General features: G+C 39.0%; 1 protein-coding gene across 3 annotated transcripts in view; it reads left to right on the top strand.

The window, feature by feature from the left end:
• The window catches only part of LOC128743914 (uncharacterized), a 154,660-nt gene that overhangs the window by 28,422 nt on the left and 112,785 nt on the right, over positions 1–13,453 (top strand). The gene's annotated exons all lie outside the window — the stretch shown is intronic.

Raw genomic sequence — 13,453 nt, 5'->3', positions numbered from 1 at the left:
CTCTTCCTCAACTTAATGACATTCGCATTCCAAGGCGCGTAATTTCAGACGACTGCAGTGTTCTTGAACTTCATGGATTTGCTGATGCTTCCGAACAGGCGTACGGAGCATGTGTTTACGTCCGCAGTATTCACTCTAATGAGTCGGCGCAACTACATCTGCTTTGCAGTAAAACAATTGTGGCACCATTGAAAAAGGTAACTATACCCAGGTTAGAGTTGAGCGCAGCACGGTTACTTGGTCGCCTCGTCGCCAAGGTATATCCGACCATAAATATTTCTTTCCAGCAAGTGGTTCTTTGGTCAGACAGCCAAATTGTTTTGAGCTGGTTAAAGAAACCTACCGAAAGGCTAGATATATTCGTTCGTAATAGAGTAGCCGAGATACAATCAACAACACGTGATTTTTCCTGGAAGTATGTACGCTCATCGCAGAACCCTGCCGACATTCTTTCTTGAGGTCAAATGCCCAAGGAGCTAGAAAATAAAACGTTATGGTGGTATGAACCATCTTTTCTTGCGTCAGCATATGATCAGTTATCGGACCCAGTAGAACTCCCAGACAGTGAACTTCCAGAGATGAAATCTTTAGTCACCGCCCTACCTGTAACGAAGGAACAACCATTAGCTGTGTTTTCAAAATAAAGTTCATTTAAAAAATTGCAACGAATCATCTCTCTGACGCTGCGATTTATTCATAACCGCTATCAACGAGATCCGGCGGCACGAGTCTTCAACGAATTACCAATAATCGGCGAACAAAGAAAGGCTTTGCTTGTGATTTTCAAGGTTGCTCAAAAGCTTGAGTATAGTGATGAAATTATGAGAGTAATATCTGGTAGGATGTGTAAGAAACTAGCCGCTCTCGGTCCGATTTTAGTGGATGGATTGCTAAGAGTTGGAGGGCGAGTTCAACACTCTAAACTTCCATTTGCTTCTATGCACCAAATCATTTTGCCCAATAATTGTCCTATTACCAGATCCTTTATTCGCCAGTTACATGTTGAGCACCTTCATCTAGGTCCAACAGGTTTATTAAACGTTCTTCGGCGAAATTACTGGGTAGTTAATGCTAATTCCACCATCCGCTCAGTGACAGGCTCTTGTTATTAAATGTTTCAAGGTGCGACCGACAGAAACATCGCAGTACATGGGGAACCTTCCTGCCTATAGAGTAACGCCCGCACCGCCTTTCGCTGTAACCGGTGTGGATTATGCTAGACCATTTTTTATCAAACAAGGTATACGGAAGGGAGCTACAGTGAAGGCTTATATTTCAGTTTTCGTATGCATGGTTACACGAGCAATACATTTGGAGTTAGTGTCAAGCAGGTCAACTAATGCGTTTTTGGCAGCCCTTCAGAGGTTCATCAGTCGTCGAGGTATCGTTCAGCCATTGCATTCAGATAACGGTACTAATTTTCGGCGCTTCACATGAATTAAATCAGCTGTACCAGCTGTATGTTTCAAAGAGAGCAGCAAGCACATAATATAGAATATTTCTGTTTGTCAAAGGCTATTGAATGGCATTTCATACCACCGGATGCTCCAGAGCTTGGTGGTTTGTGGGAGGCAGCAGTAAAAAGTACCAAGATTCATTTAAAGAAGGTATTGCAACTGTTTTGACGGAGATTGAAGCTGTCCTGAATTCACGTCCTCTCTTCACAACCACATCGGATCCAGAACAGATTAAATTAATAACACCGGCAGGGCAGACTATCTTATCGGTCGTCCACTGACGGCAATTCCGGAGCCCTCCTTAGAGAACATTAAGGTTAATCGATTGGACAATTGGCAGCATTTACACATGTTACGAGAACATTTCTAGAAGGCCTGGAACAGGGACTATCTTAGCAGTCTTCAACCTAGGAAGAAAAATTGGAAGGTAAATACAAACATCATTCCAGGAACGATTGTCTTGATTCACAATAAAAACTTGCCACCGCTTCAATGGAAATTGGGGACAGTAACTAAAACTTATCCATGCACCGACGGTTTAGTACGCGCTGCAGACGTTCGCAGTGAAAACACCACTTTTCGTCGCCCGATTACCAAATTATCAATTTTGCCGATTGAAGACAACAAAGCTGCTTGATGCATGATAAATGCTAATCTAAAAGGGTATAATATTGGCAAGGAATGAATTGAAAAGATATTTCAACGGGGCGGAGTATGTTCCAGTTGGAAGTTGAACTGTTATATCATCGCAATATTATCGATATTCATCTTGTTTCTGTAACATCGATAATCATACTTCTGCATTATCGACATTTGTTTACATCCACCGTAGCGACATTTGTCCTGTTTAATCAACGTGCCTTCTTCTGCTTTACCGATGCGACATTTGTACTGCACCCGCTTAGTCGACAACGATCTAGTTGGAACTTTATCTGCGCAGCCGTTTTTGTTCTAATAGGAATTTGCACCATTTAATGGAACTCCCGTGGAACATCGAACGCAAGTGGTGGGGGTATTTTACTTATGTACAACATTATGTATTTTAATAAAACGCTAGTGCGACTTGTACACTTTAGGTTAGGACAGCGCTCCTTGTACGTTAGAGTTAAGGTTCAAACACGGATCATCATAGAAGTTTTTTGCTATTATTTTTTCTTTCAAAAGAATCAGTACTCTTTTGTTGTATTTGTGAAAGCTGGTAATAGTATATGTGAGGTTTGCACAACCAAATTTCAGGTTTGAAAATGACGCGCAACCAGGAATACTCCCTACACCCAAAAAAATCGTCACGTCCAGTTTACGTGAAAACATAGAGTATTCTCATCCACCGCACTTTGCATGTAACATTCACGTGAATTCAACCGCTTAGTTGGTTTCGAGGTACAATGATGTCCTAACAAGCCAGTCGTCGTATTTTCGAATTTCAGCTAGGCGAAAAGCTTCGGGCCTAAACGTCTTTTCTAAGACTTGACCCTTATTTATCGACGGACTTCACAGCCAGCTATTAGAGTACAAGACAGTTACGGGGCTAGTGCAACAATCCTACTGACTCTATAAAGCTCTCGAGATTCGAAAATATGACGACTGGGTTGTTAAACCAGCATCATACCTCGAAACCAACTAAGCGGTTGGGTTTACATGAATATTATATGCAAAGCTGGGCGGTGCCGATAGATAGAGTCAGTAGGACTGTTACACTAGCCCCGTAACTGTTCTGTGCATCAATAGCAGGCTGTGAAGCCTGTCGATAAAAAAGGGCCAAGTCTTAGATGGACGGTTAAGCCCAAGGCTTCGCTTTTTTCACTTGAATTACTGGTGGTTTGCAATCATACTAACCGGTGTACGTGCAATCCCGGTAAATTTTATCAACTTTCCTCACATCGCTTTCGTAAAGATTATTTCATAATTTCTTTACAATCATCATTTCTACCGGTTATCGGACATCAATTCAATTCCCGGATCCGCTTGCTTGTGGCGTTTATTTACCTCTCGTAGTAAAGCTTTAGCCTTAGCTTTCCGCCTACGCTATACCGCATCGTCAAAATTTCAAAAACCCGAATTAATCCACCTAGCGGCGTGACTAGCCTTTCTACTGCCACAATAGTCACTATTTAATTTCCCAGGAACATCTATAATTAACCTGACTATATTTTTAAATATCCGTTCTGTATTCCTCAAAATCCTTATTTGCCAGTCAAATTCACAACGTATTGCGTACAATAATTATATTTTCTTTCCTTGGGTGCAGAAATACTAAGCATCATATATGTTACTTGATGTTTGTAGTAAAACTAATTTTAAGAAACTTTGTTGAATACTGAATATTTCTATTTCTTACATGAAAAAAGTTATAGAGAAAATCTCTTAGGGACACCCTTAAAAATAGTTTTTTTATCTAGCGCTTTAATAACGCTTCGTATGCCTTACAAATGTTCTAAAAAATTGATGATCTAATTAAATTGCCCATTTTTAGCGAAAATGGTAGACCTCTATCTTTTTCCCTTTAGAAGCTATCACTGTTTTTTTTTATTTTTACATGTACTCTTCAAGGGGGTGTATCTCGGGGGAGAGCAGCTATGAGCAGCTAAACTCACTTGTTTTTTGTGAGTCAATTTATGTTGTATTCCACCATGTACAACTTAGGGTAAAACACTGTGGAAAATCTAAAAAAAGTTATTATCAAGGCAACCGTAGGTGAACATGTAGAAATAAAAGAAACAAGGGATAGCTCCTAAAGGGAAAAAGATAGATCTCTACTATTTTTGACAAAAATGTGCAATTTAATTCGATTACCAATTTCTTAGAATATCTAAAAGGCGTACGAAGTGTTATTAAAGAGATAGATCGAAAAAACCTATTTTTAAGGGTGTCCCTAAGAGTTTGGCTCTATAACTTTTTTCATGTAAGAAATAGAAACCTTCAGCATTCAACGAAATTTGTTGAAATTAGTTTCTCTACAAGTTTTCTATAGACAGCAATCATTTCTGACTTGAAATAGAGAAAATACTTTTTGTATCTGCTTAGGGACACCCTAATGTCCAAATGTTTTTTCGTCACTAGAAAGTACTTTTGAAATGAAGAAACTTTTCTGAAGCAACTATTATGCTATATCTTAAGGTTATGCGATGCTATTACTTATGTCTCACTTGTTTTGAATCCGTCCGGCTGACCGCCGTGACGTTACAACGCGAGCTTCAATCAGTTGAAATTTAGGTTCTACTTAACTTATCTTCATCCTTTAGGCACCGTTTTAAAGGTAATTATGAGTACAAAGAGAATACGGATTATTAGTTTGTATTTGTACTTTTCTGCGAAAGCGAAAAAGTACACCTTTTTCGTGACGTTACAACGCAAAAAATGGTCCTATTCAATCCACTTGAAATACAAAATAACTGCAAAATTACATCCAAACTATTTTTGGAATGGATTCAGCATATATTTCTTTGTATGTTGGTCGAAAACAAGTGATATTATCAAATGTTTTAGCGCACTGTAGCAACATTTTTAAAAATATCACGAAAAATCATTTATTTCTTGTAAATTTCATCTATTTTCGATGCCCGTTTTATGTAACTTCCGAAAATGCTAGAATACCACTTATGGCAGTTTTTAAAGGTTCAAACATTGCCCAATCATGGAAAAATATTCAACTATGCTAAAAGCAACTTTTATAAAATGTCTGATTGGTATACCGGCCCGTGGAATGTGTCATATATATATATATATATATATATATATATATATATATATATATATATATATATATATATATATATATATATATTATTATTATTATTATTATTTATTTATTTGCTTCATCCGACAAACTGTCTCAATGAAGATTTGATTTGGCTGGGAAAAGCCGCCTAGAGCAACATGTTACTCAAAGCGGCATAAAAACCCAGCATCTTTTAATTGAACAGAGGCAACACATAGAACATGGCATAACTACATACATTATTCAAATTACACACAACATTCACTAAAAAGAAAATTCATTTTCACGTCGATTATATTCCAGTGCCATCTGCCGAATAGGTTCATGAAGGCCATAGTTGGTCCGGTGCGGGTCAACACGTAGAAGCCGTTGGTTCCGTTGAGGCCGGAGAGGGCAGTATAGATGCAGTTATGACAAAATAGCAGGGCAGTCCAGAGCGCCCGACAGAATTTTATAAGCAGTCTTGGCTACAATAACTTTTCGCCGCTGCTCAAGAGGTAATACGCCAACAAGCAGACAGAGTTGCTCGTATGGAGGCAGAGCATCAGGGTTTCTCCATGGCAGCATGCGACAAATTTTGCAGATAAAGCACTTCTGAATTCGCTCAAGACGAACAATCCAGTAATCGTAATGCGGATTCCAGACAACGCAGCCTGTCTCCAGAATAGAGCGAACCAAGGAGCAGTAAAGGGTACGTAAAGTACCAGGATCACTAAATTCTCCGCCGATTCGGAAAATGGTTCCCAGCTGACGATACGCCTTGTTAATAATAAAATCATAATGCTGCCTGAATGACATTTGGCTATCCAATACGATGCCAAGGTCCGTCACACTATCACTGCGCTGTAGTGGTGTGCCGTCAATACAGTAATCAAAAACTATCGGGTACTTTTTACGGGTAAAGCTGATGACAGTGCATTTCTGAATACTGATTAGCATATGATTGGAGCTGCACCATTTCACGAACATATCAACCAATTTTTGCAGACTCAAACAGTCAGTGGTTGTCATAATTTGCATATAAATTTTTAGGTCGTCTGCATAGCACAACCTTGTTCCATGAGGCAATAGTCGAGTGACATCATTAACGAACAGTGAAAATAATAGTGGTCCTAAAATGCTACCCTGAGGTACTCCTGATCCATTCTGAAACCACCTCGAATGCGAAGGGCCTAGTTTAACGGCGATTTTGCGATTGCGTAAATAAGTGCTCAGCCAGGAAAGTAAACTAGATGAGACACCTAATTTGTCCAGCTTGGCTAGCAAAATATCATGGTTCACACGATCGAATGCCGCTTTCAGATCAGTGTAAATGGCATCGACCTGATTACCCTTTTTCATAGTATGTAGACATAGCGAGGTGAACTCCAGTAAGTTTGTAGTAACTGATCGGCCCGGATAACATCCGTGTTGCGATGTGGAAATACAGTGGTATTCCGATTATATCTACACCTGGTTTAATCTACACCCGAATTTAGGTACCCCCGATTTTGTCTACCATTTAGACCCGGTTTTATCTACCTTTTTTAAATTGTCATTTCGGCATGAAAATTTGGAAGATTTCATGAATTTATGCATATCAGGGACTATTTCTCTGTATTTTATAGTTTACTATATGGCATCTGTGGTATGTAATTATACACAGAATGGGTCAAATACGCAAAGTAACTTCCATTTATATTTTTAACATTTCATAATGATCCTTTGTGATTTTCTATACTGTAACGCTAACGGGCACACCCCGTCTTCGCTAGAAACTATGGTTATCACCTTTCTTTCCATAAAAATTCTAATCTTTTGAACCATTAAACCGATTTTAATAATTTTATTACCAACTAAAAGGAATTTTAATGAGCTTTTCAGAAAAAAACAATAAACTGACGTTCAAAGTTTTTTTTATGATTGCAAAAACATTTTTTGTAGGAGCCTTGAAACTCTTAAAATCACTTAAAACATTTAAAATATTCGTTTTTGCCTTTCTACTATATAAATATATAGTACTAGCTGACCCGACAAACTTCGTATTGCCACAAATTAACCTGTGTTGTACATAAATCATGAATCTCGGATGATCTTTGTCACTATCTCGAGTTTTGCAAGCCCCCCAGTGGGCGGCGCCTCCGACGGCGGGTCACCGGCAACACTCGCGACCGGCTCGTCCTGAATGATCTAGTGTTACTATAGATAGTTTTTGTGGTCTTGTTATTGATTAATGTTTTATGGAAGAGTCTCGAATTTCTCGAGTTGGATTAGTTTTTGAGTTTCGCAAAAATTTCTGTTTTATTTGTATGAGAGTCCATATCCCCCTACCACAGGGGTGAGAGGTCTCTAACTATCATAAAATAAATTCAAGACTCAAAAATCTCCTACATGCTAAATTTGGTTCCATTTGCTGGATTAGTACTCAAATTATAAGGAAATTTGTATTTCATTTGTATGGGAGCCCACCCTCTTAAAAGGGAAAGGGGTCGTAATACACCACAGAAAAAAAATTCTGCCATCTAAAACTCTCACATGCCAAATTTGGTTCCATTTGCTTGATTAGTTCTAAAGTTATGAGCAAATTTGTATTTCGTTTGAATGGGAGCACCCCCCTCCTAAAAAGGTAAGAAGTCCTAATTCATCATGGGAAAAATGGTTGCCTCCAAAAACACCCACATGCCAAATATGGTTCTATTTGCTTGATTAGTTCTCGAATTATGAGGAAATTTGTATTTCATTTGTGTAGAAGCCCCCCCTCTTGAAGTGTGGAAGGATCCTAATTCACCGTAGAAAATATTTTCGCCTCCAAAAACCTCCACATGCCGAATTTGGTTCTATTTGCTTGATTAGTTCTCGAGTTATGGGGAAATTTGTAATTCATTTGTATTGGAGCCCCCCTTCCTAATGTGGGAAGAGGTCCTAATTCATCACAGAAAAAATTCTTGCCTCCAAAAACACCTACACGCCAAATTTGGTTCCATTTGCTGGATTAGTTCTCGAGTTATGAGGAAATTTGTATTTCGTTTGTATAGGACCCCCCCTCCTAAAGTGGGGAGGGGTCCCAATTCATCATTGAAAAAAAAATTGTTTCCAAAAACACATACATGCCAAATTTGGTTCAATTCGCTTGATTAGTTCTCGAGTTATGAGGAAATTTGTATTTCATTTGTACAGGAGCCCCTCCTCTTAAAGTGGGGAGGGATCCTAATTCACCATAGAAAATTTTCTTGCTCTCGAAAACCTTCACATGCCAAATTTGGTTCCATTTGCTTAATTAGTTCTCGAGTTATGAGGAAATTTGTATGGTTCCCCCTCTTAAAGGGGAGAGGAGTTATAATTCCTCTTATAAAGAGGGGAGGGTTCTCAATTCACCATAGAATAAATTCTTGTCACCAAAAAAAACACCCACATGCCAAATGTTGTTCTATTTGCTTGATTAGTTCTCGAGTTAGGAGAAAATTTGTATTTCATTTGTACGGGAGCCCCCCCTCTTAGAGTGGGGAGGGGTCCTAATTCACCGTAGAAAATTTTCTTGCCCTCGAAAACCTTCACATGCCAAATTTGGTTCCATTTGCTTGATTAGTTCTCGAGTTATGAGGAAATTGGTATTTCATTTGTACAGGAGCCCCCCCTCTTAAAGTGAGGAGGGGTCCTAATTCAACATAGAAAATTTTCTTGCCCTCGAAAACCTTCACATGCCAAATTTGGTTCCATTTGCTTGATTAGTTCTCGAGTTATGAGGAAATTTGTATGGAAACCCCCCTCTTAAAGGGGAGAGGAGTTATAATTCCCCTTATAAAGAGGGGAGGGGTCTCAAATTACCCTAGAATAAATTCTTGTCACCGAAAGCACCCACATGCCAAATTTGGTTCTATTTGCTTGATTAGTTCTCGAGTTATGCAGAAATTTGTGTTTCATTTGTATGGGAGCCCCCCCTCTTAGTGGGGGGAGGGGTCTCTAACCATCACTAAAACCTTTCCTGACCCCAAAAACCTCTACATGCAAATTTTCACGCCGATTGGTTCAGTAGTTTTTGATTCTATAAGGAACACAGGACAGACAGACAGAAATCCTTTTTTATAGGTATAGATAAAGGTATAGCAATCACTCGAAAACCCGGAAATGGAAAGAAGGTTTTATTTTTTCATTATGCTTTCAATGGCAAGCTAATTATTTACATACGATATCAAAAAACAGATATCTGACATTTTTAGTTTTTGAGATACTCTTTTTTAAGAAATAAAGATGCGAAAATGCAATGGACTCGCATGGCGTTTTATTTTAGAGACGCATTTCTATGTCAAAAACCCCTTTTATTACAAGTAAAAACAAAAACCATGCGTCTCCATTGTATTCTCGATTCTTTATGAAAACTTTGAATTTCTTTGGTCTAAACACCATGGAAACATTAAAAGTGAAAGTTTTCAATGTTTTTGCGATAATAAAACAAGTTTGGGCTTTAGTCCAATATTTTTTTTCCTGAAAAGCTCATTAAAATACTTTCCATTTGGTATTAACATCATTGAAATCCGTTCAATGGATCAAAAGTTATGAATTTTCAAAGAAAAAAAAGTTGGAAAAAATGGTAACTTTTGGGACCACACTGACTCAGAAAAGAGAACCCTAAGTACCAAATAATAATACGGATCTCAAATTTACTGTAAAGGATTAAGTACACAAAATTTAAATAAAATCGGAGCAATTTTGAATTTTAATGTCTTTTTTCCAGTGGCGACTCGTGGTGGTTTAGCTTACCTGTTCAACCAGCGAAAAATACAAATTAATATGCAGCTTTTTTTATTATCGAAATTCTATATTTTATTCATAAAACAAACATTAGGTGTATGCACGTAGCGCTTGCTATGTTGCGTAAACGGTGTATTTCGTGTATATGCTGCCGCAATTCGCATAGCAGTTCCGGTTTCTATGGAAGCGGCAGAGTAGCGGCAGTATAAATACGCAATACTCCGTATACGCAACATAACAAGCGCTACGGGAATACCCCTATTATTTAAATAACAACGGAATACGGCGGTTTACTTTACCAGCAAACCCGTCTCTGAATTTTAACTACGAACCTAAGACTTTCCGTTCAATTTACCTATTGAACCAAATTCAAGAATAACCACCACACGCACCACAAGCAATATGCGTAAGTTGTTCAATGCTGAAGATGAACGAGTTAATGAGAAAATTTTGCGAATAATGCATGCCATCCCCTTCGTACCAATACATTGTCCTGGTGCTAATCTCTAAAAGCAACGTTCAAGCGTCATATTGAACGTTTTGCTCATTAGCTTCGTAACTCGATAAAATGGAATCAAAGCGCAGGCCATAGGAAAATGGGGTAGTAAGTTGTTCAATGCTGAAGATGAACGAGTAATGAGACAATTATGCGCCCGCGCCTTCGAGTAAAAGCTGTTTCACATTCTCTTTTTATCTCCTTCGTACCCAGAATCAACACCAGGAATAATGTGTTGGTATATGCTTGTGCATTGAGATCAAAGCAACGTTCAAACGTCGTGTTGAACGGTTTGCTCAGCAGCTTCGTAAACTAAACTAATAATTTACCGAATTATTCGTATTGCATGTGCGTCGGTTCAAACGAAATCATGAACTAGTGATGAAAAAAAATTTTGTCGGGTTGAATTTTGTTGCCTGTCCTATGAACAGGTTGAACATGCGGACGAGTCGCCACTGCTTTTTTCATAATATTGCTGACTTGACATGCATTATGGTTGATATGAATAAAATGAGCCCTATGCGTAAAATTACGCTAAATTAATACATAATTGAAGAAAATGATCAATATTAACAATATTTTTTGTTCATTTAAATTATTTTGGAGCAATTTATTTTTCCCCAAATTTGTCTACTTTCCAAATATATCTACCAAAAATTTTCGGATGGGTAGATAAAATCGGTAAACCACTGTATAACTTTTCACACGGAACATGAAATGGTCATAGACAATTGCCTCAAAAATCTTAGAACACGCGCATAGGGAAGTGATTCCACGGTAGTGCTTCACACTATGCTTGTTGCCTTTTTTAAATACAGGAAACATGAATGACGACCTCCAACTTTCGGGAAATTTTTGCGCTCGTAGAGAAAGGTTGAATAAAGTAGCGATTGGAGCTTTCAGGGTATCACAGCATTTTTTTAATAAGGCAGCAGGAATTCCGTCAGGTCCAGGGCAATACGATTGTTTCATTTTATGAACAGCATTAGCAACGTCTTCTGCAACAACAATAAAAGGTCCAACTGAAACTTCGGCGTCAGGAACGTAAAACAGGGCATCTTACAAGCTATCAGGCAAGACTGACTCCGTACAAAATACACTCTCGAAGTATTTTGCAAATAAAGCACATTTACTACTAGTGGAGGATGCAACATCATTATCCAAGAAAATAGTAGATGGAAGGCCGTCCTCTTTCCGTTTACTATTGACAAATCGCCAAAACTGTTTAGGGTTACTTCGCAGTTTACGTTCGGTGTAGCGTACATAGTTGCGATAAAGACTTTTGTTCAGAGACTTATATTTTTGACTAGCCAATTTGAAATTTTGACGATTGCGTGCACTACTGGATGAGTGGTAAGCACGAAGGCAACGATTTTTCTGGCGTTTTAGACGGTTTAGTTCGCGGTTTCCCCATACTGGCTTACAGCGCGGTCGTACTCGGGGGACATGCTGCAATATAAGCTCATGAATTTTGACAATAAAGCTAGCAACTGCATCATCAACATCGGTATTGCTGGTTAAAAAGGACCAATCAGCATTGCTTAAAGCCACATTTATTGCATCGAAATCACCTCGCCGAAAATCGTACGCATTAGAGTCAAATTCATCATAAAATAGCGAACTGATAGGCTTGTCATATCTAATCATAACGGGAGGATGATGAGGATCAATATTGCAAAGCTCATCAACTGCAGTGGTCACTGAGTAGGCTGGCAGAGCATGACTGTTAACAAAAATTAGATCCAAAAGCCTGCCATTATGATTGAGCACTGGGTTGACCTGGTAGAGGCCATTTAAGGCAACGCCGTCTAGAAGGCAAGAACTACCAGAGTTAATATGAGAATGCAGAGTATTGACAATCAAATATCTGTTGATATCATGTAGCTTCCAGGTTAGACCAGCACGGTTGTAGTCGCCAAACAGTAAAAGATCATCACTGGGACCGAGAGAATCGTTTACCTTATTAATCGTTGAAATATGCCGTTGGATCACTTCAGCATCATTGCGTAAGTTAGGAGGAACATAAATAACACCGATAGCTAACTTTGTAGTTCTAGTAGAAACCGTTATCCATAATTGCTCCAGTAACTCATCAATTGCATTCGTTAATAACGTGGACGACCAATTACGCCGAACTGCAATTAGCACACCACCGCCAGATGACTTGTTGCTGTTGGTCGGGCAGCGATCAGTGCGAAAAACAGTATAGTCCTCGCCAAACAGCTGATTTGAGATAATTTGAGAATCAAGCCATGTTTCAGTTAAAACAATACAATCATATGAAGAATCCGACACTGCCAAGCTGAATTCGGTTATCTTGCTGCGGAGACCCCTAGTGTTCTGATAAAACAGAAGTACAGGCTCAGGAACACAAACTCTTAGCTGAGGCAAATCATCATGCGCTGCGGTGTCGCCGAATGAAGAGCTATGGCAGAAAGAAACAGAATAATCTTTTTGCAAATTAGTCCAACGATGGATGACCATTCAAATTTAGGCTATCTGACGAGGGGTAGCGGTATCCTGGGCTGGTACTGAAGGATCGGTTCGCGGAAGTTCGTTCGCACTGGGAAGCCAAAAATCCCGGGATGCAGTTCCGCGTTCTTCGAAGGCACGAAAGTAAATTCCCTAGGCCAGGTAGATGGATCCAGCGAAAGCTCCTTTAGATTTAAATCAACACCGACTTTGAATGACACAAAGGCAAACGAGTTCAAATCGGCATCTTTTTTAATCAATTTCTTAACAACGGGATGAGCGCCAGGCATACATGACTCAACAAGTGTACAAACTTCAGCTTCAGAGACGTGCGGGGCAATGCGCGAAAGATACAGCCAAAATTTTTCAGCTGGCTTAGGCACTGTTTCGATAGCAATATTAATATTATCAGCCATCCGAGTTCCACCATACAATTTTTTCGTTACTTTTGGTAGCTTCGGGGTAGCATCCGGCGAATGCACTCTCGGGCGCTTATTTGTACGATTATTTGATGAAATTGCAACGGATGGGGATGCAACGGATAGCATTTTATCAGAAACACGTTTAATGCATTCATTGGTT

Source organism: Sabethes cyaneus, chromosome 3 (assembly GCF_943734655.1).
Source record: "Sabethes cyaneus chromosome 3, idSabCyanKW18_F2, whole genome shotgun sequence".
Taxonomy (NCBI): domain Eukaryota; kingdom Metazoa; phylum Arthropoda; class Insecta; order Diptera; family Culicidae; genus Sabethes; species Sabethes cyaneus.
This window is presented reverse-complemented; position numbering and strand designations above follow the sequence as displayed.